The sequence below is a fragment of the Dipodomys spectabilis genome, unplaced genomic scaffold (genome assembly GCF_019054845.1).
Source record: "Dipodomys spectabilis isolate Male_0828 unplaced genomic scaffold, ASM1905484v1 ptg000278l, whole genome shotgun sequence".
In the NCBI taxonomy this organism is placed as follows: Eukaryota; Metazoa; Chordata; class Mammalia; order Rodentia; family Heteromyidae; genus Dipodomys; species Dipodomys spectabilis.
In genome coordinates this window covers 1,503,710-1,509,610 of record NW_024870955.1, presented here as the reverse complement: position 1 = coordinate 1,509,610, position 5,901 = coordinate 1,503,710, and the positions used below count along the sequence as shown (strand labels likewise).

At 37.2% G+C, this 5,901-nt stretch overlaps 1 non-coding gene across 1 annotated transcript; it reads right to left on the bottom strand.

The window, feature by feature from the left end:
* Window positions 1-3,568: 3,568 nt before the first annotated feature.
* Window positions 3,569-3,670, bottom strand: LOC122126447. The gene has a single exon (XR_006150933.1). It is a non-coding gene; the product is annotated as a U6 spliceosomal RNA (small nuclear RNA).
* Between the last annotated feature and the right edge of the window lie 2,231 nt (window positions 3,671-5,901).

The window sequence follows — 5,901 nt, the reverse complement described above, 5'->3', positions numbered from 1 at the left end:
GGTGACATTGGGTTATCATGCTCAGAGCTGAGCTCATAAATTGAGATCTAAAGAGAGACAAATTTCTTCTGTTCCACAGTTCCAGTATACATTTTAAAAAGTACTAAAGGGCTGGGAAGGTAGCTCAGTGGTAGAGCGCTTGCCTTGCATGCATGAGGCCCTGGGTTCGATTCCTCAGCACCACATAAGCAAAAAAGAAAAAAGGCGGAAGTGGCACTGTGGCTCAAGTGGTAGAGCACTAGCCTTGAGCTGAAGAGCTGAGGGACAGTGCCCAGGCCCAGAGTTCAGGCCCCACGAACAGACCCCCAAAAAATATTTTTAAAAAAAGTACTAAAACTAGCCGGTAGCTGGTGGCTCACACCTATAATCCTGGCTACAGAGGAAGCTGAGATCTGAGGAATGCGCTTCAAAGCAAGCCCAGGCTGGAAAGTCTGTGAGACTCTTATCTCCAATAAACTACTAGGAAAGCAGAAGTGGCACTGTGGCTCAAGGGGTAGAGCACTCACCTTCAGCTGAAAGGCACAGGGAGAGCGCCCAAGCCCAGAGTTCATGCCGCATGACCAATTAAAAAAAAAAGATTAAAACGTTTAAATACCATCACTTACTATCTTTTAAGAATCCAAAAATGAAATAAATTCACATATAATCACTCCAAAATGCTTTAAAAGCGGGAGATGATAAAGAAGCCTCCATGTAGTAAATTTTCTTCTACTTTTTAAATTATTCTGAAAGCCTTGTGCTGGTTGGTCACACCTGTAATCCTGTCTACTCGGGTATCTGCTCAGGAACCTGAGATCTGTGGATAACCTTTGGAAGCCAATCAGGACAAAAAATATTCATGAGATTATTTTTAAAAAATTACAATGGAATTCTATGCCTCCATCAGAAAGAATGACATTGCCCCATTTGTTAGGAAATGGAAAGATTTGGAAAAAATTATATTAAGTGAAGTAAGCCAAGCCCAAAGAAACATAGGTCCCATGGTTTCCCTTATTTGCAATATCTAGTATATGTATGAGTCAAGCAGAAAAGGTTAGATAATGTGATGTTAGGAAAATGAACCCTTACATATGTATTTAAATGTTTTTTTCTTTCATGAATTTTTTTCTAACGCATTTATAAAATTATTTCTTTGTTGGTTTGTATATCCCCCCCCCCCACACACAGTATAACCCCTGCTTTCACTATATTTGATGTCGGTATAATTTGTGGAGGAGAAGGGGAAAAACAAGTCGTTTAAGGATACAGGTGGACACGTTGCAACAATGAGAAGTACAAGTTGTCATGTTGAAAATGAACTTTACAACTTTGGTGTGGGGGGCAGGATGGGGTGGGGGGCGAGGGGAGGCTGGGAAGGGATGTGAAGGGTAAACAAAGGAGGAGGCTGCAATGCTTGATAAGAAATGTACTCATTATCTTGCCCATGTAATTGTAACCCCTCTGTACAGTATGTTCACAATAAAAAAATAATAAAAATATTTAAAAAAATTAATGAACTAGCAAAGAGCCAAGAATGGAGATGTAGCTTATAGAGTAGCTCATCAATCTAGAGAGGAATGGCCTAGCGAGACCTTGATGCACTGAATTCAAACTCTGAGAACCAAAATGTGCAGGCATGCACACACACACACATACACAAACACACATTTATTCAAAATATCTGCATATCAGTGTTTTGCATTAATTTCTTTGTTAATGATATTATATGGGTAAAATAGGGGAAATATTCTCTTCCATCCCATAACATTTTTATATTTTTTATTGCAAAAGTACTGTACAGAGTGGTTACAGTTACATGAAAAAGTAATAGTTCATTTCCTATCAAGCATTGTTACCTCCTCCTTTGTTTTCCCCCGCCATCCCTTCCCTCCCACCTCCACAAGTACACTCCCCTCCCCCACCCTCCTAAATTGTAAAGTTCATTTTTCAACATACTGTCTTGTGTGTCACATTGTTGCAATGGGTCATATTGTATCCTTATTTAACCATTTTGTTTTTTCCCTTTCCATCCCCAAATTAGAGAAGTGTATATACAAGATGGAGGTGCACCAACATCAGATACAGTGAAAACAGGGGTTTAACTGTGGGGGATGCACATATAAAAAATCACATCGTACATTATAAATATATTAGAAACTACAGGAAGAAATAAAACACCACTTGTGTCCTTATCATGGGGTTCATTTACCTTAACATCATCTTATCTAGTCATATGCACATGCTTTTGACCTTTTTTTTTTTTAAATTGTGAAAATACCATACAGAGGAGTTACAATTACGTGGAAAATGTAATGAGTACATTTCTTATCAAGCATTGTTGCCTACTCCTTTTTTCCGCCTTACCATACCTTCTTTGCTTATCCCGGATATGCATTAGTTATTGCAAATAAGGGATACCACAGGACCTATGTTTCTTTCTTTTTATATTGTGAAAATGCCATACAGAGGGGTTACAATTACATGCGTGAGTTATTGAGTACATTTTTTTTTTATTGTGAGAATACTGACAGAGGAATTACAATTACATGGGCAAGATTTCTTATCAAGCATTGTTGCCTCCCCTTTGTTTCCCCTTCCCATCCCTTCCCACACTCCCCCACTTTCCCCACCCTGTCCTCCTCCCCCCAAAGTAGTAAAGTTCATTTTTTGACATAATAACTTGTACATCTCATTGTTGCAATGGGTCCACTTGCTCCTCCTTTGTTTCCCCTTCCCATCCCTGCCCATCTCCCACCCCCCACACCTACCAACCCCTCCCCCCCAGCCCCCCCCCCCCCACTGTCCACATCCTTCAACACCCGGCCAAAATCATTTTTTGACATAACAACTTGTTCATCTCATTGTTGCAATGGGTCCACCTGCATCCCTTTTTAAACAATTTGTGTTTCCCTTCCACTGCACAAAGTATACCAACATCAAATACAGTGAAAACAGGGGCTTTAGCTTGCAGGAGGAACATACAAAGCAACAAAGAATTCATCTTATAAATATCTTAGAAACAATCGCAAGAAATAAAAACCATTTGCATCCTTATCTTGGGGTTCATTTTGCCTAACATCAACTTATATGATGTTTTCTGCTTGTAGCAGACACATACTAGTTATTGCAATTAAGGAAACCATGGGACCTATCTTTCTTTGGGCCTGGCTTACTTTACTTCTTTGGGCCTGGCTTAATTCACTTAATATAATTTTTTCCATGTCTTTCCATTTCCTAACAAACTGGGTGATGTCATTCTTTCTGATGGAGGCATAGAATTCCAGTACACACACACACACACACACACACACACACATTTTCTTGATCCATTCGTTTACTGTGGGGCCTCGGGTTCTGTCCTGTATCTTAGCTTTGGTAAATAATGCTGCAATGAACATAGTTTTGCTGGTAGTTTTAGTATGGTCTTGTTTGTGATCAAAATGGGATTGCTGGGACTTAGGGGCACTCTATTGTAGTCTTTTGAGGAACCGCCATACTACTTTCCAAAGTCTTCGAACAAGTTTAAACTCCCAACAACAATGCATTAAGGTTCCCTTCTGTCCACATCCCCTCCAGCATCTGTTCTTTTAAAAATCTAGAATGCTTCACGAAGTTGAGTGTCATCCTCAGTCAGGGACTATTCTTCTCTTTATTGTTCCAATGTTAGTGTATGTGCTATTGAATTGAGCACAGAACATTTTTTATACATAAAGTGTAATTGATTTTCTTAAACTAGACAATTCCACAAAAATTAAATTCAAAAGAATTGTCGTGAAGCCGGGCGCTGGTGGCTCACGTCTGTAACCCTAGCTACTCAGGAGGCTGAGATCTGAGGATCGCGGTTCAAAGCCAGCCCGGGCAGGAGAGACCGTGAGACTCCTATCTCCAATAAACCACCAGAAAACCGGAAGTGGCGCTGTAGCTCAAGTGGTAGAGCGCTTGCCTTGAGCTGAAGAGCTGAGGGACAGCGCCCAGGCCCAGAGTTCAAGCCCCACAACCGACAAAAAAAAAAAAAAAAAGAATTGTCGTGAAATTTTAGAACCATGTATTTCTTACAAAAGAACACATTTAAGAATAAAGTCAAGTTTGACATGTCAAAAACAAAGTAATACCAGATATTTGTTGTTCAACAGATGTCTAGGATGAGGAATTCAATTATTCTGTACAAGGAACCTGCCATAATGAACACGATAGAAAGTGTTAAGGTTTGTTAAAAGTTTTAATGTTTTAAATATGTTTAATTTTGGGAATTTGCTCATATATGCCAAAATTAAGACTATTTAGCAGGTTGTAAAAGTTTTTCATAAAGCATTTAAGATTCATGGCACATACTACTAAATATGTACATTTCAGAGTTTATAGAAACTTTACTAATGAGAAGTTGCAAAGTGTTTGTGTAAAGAAGCAGATTTAAGACATTAACTGCACAGTTTCTGTTAAAATTTAAAGGCTTCTTTACTTTATATGTTAGTGAGGAACAAATGATGGTATAAGCCATATACAAATGATGAGATGAACCATAAATAATAATCTTAATAATAATAATAATAATAATAATAATAATAATCTTTAAAGGCTACTCATAGCTTATAAAATTCTTGTTGAACATCATAGACTTAGGCAGTTTTAAATGAACAGCAATATGAGAAAATAATAAATCGAATATGTAGTACATTTCAAATACTGGAAACAGTGGTAATTTTTTTTTTTATTAATCATTAATATTTATGTATTGGTTTTCCTTATTTGTAGCATTGTTTTCCTTGTTGTAATATAAAACAACTTTTTGTAAGTCATCATTAGGAAGTACTTTGAGAATGTTATTGGGATGGCCACACTGTTTTTTATAGGTATATGTGAATTTACAAAGAGCAAAATTAATAAGAACAAAATATTGATTAAAATTTTATCAATTAGAATCTGAATCAGGAGTGTTGATAAATGTCCACACCTAAAATCTTAGCCCTAGACTGAAGCACTAGTGTTACAATGTTGAGCACACAAAAGTGAGAGACTGTGTTTTGTTTTGTTTTTGTTGGTTTTGGGGCTTGAACTCTGGGTCCTGGGTGCTGTCTCTCAGCTCTTCAGCTCAAGGCTAGTGGTACTACTTGAGTCACAGCATCTCTTCCATCTTTTTCTGCTTATGTGGTGCTGAGGAATCAAACCCAGGACCTCATGCATGCAAGGCAAGCACTTTACACTGAACCACCCTCCCAGCACCTGAGAGACTGTGTTTTAAAAAATCATCTAAACAACATTTACTTTCTGTTTTGTGTTATATAATGAAATAAAGAATATCTTTTTATATTTTTGAATGGTCATACTTCTAAATTTATATTAAATTCAGCCACTTTATCCTTTTCAAACTCATGTAATATCTCTGAGAGTTTGCTTCTGTAAAGATTGTTTTTGCATTGATAATTTATTCTGAGTCATTTTTATTTTTTATCAAAAACACTTTATATTTTATGTTTTTTTCTGTTTTTTTTTTTTAAGTGTGAAAATAACAGACAGAGAGGTTACAATTAAATGGGCAAGGTAATGAGTACATTTCTTATCGAGCATTGTTGCATACTCCTTTGTTTCTCCTTACTATCCCTTCCCATCTCAACCTCCTTACGTCCCATTTCCCCCTCCCCTTTCCCCCAACCAAAGTTGTAAAATTTGTTTTTCGACATAATGTCTTGTATATCTCATTGTTGCAATGGATCCACCTGTATCCCTATTTAAAAAATTTTTCCCTTTCCCCTCCACAAATTATACCAACATCAAATACAGCGAAAACAGGGGTTATACCATGCGGGAGGGACATAAAAAGTAACAAAGAAGTCATCTTATAAATATGTTAGAAATAATTACAGAAAAGAAAAAAAATTTGAATTCTTATCATGGGGTTCACTTCACCTAACATCAACTTATCTA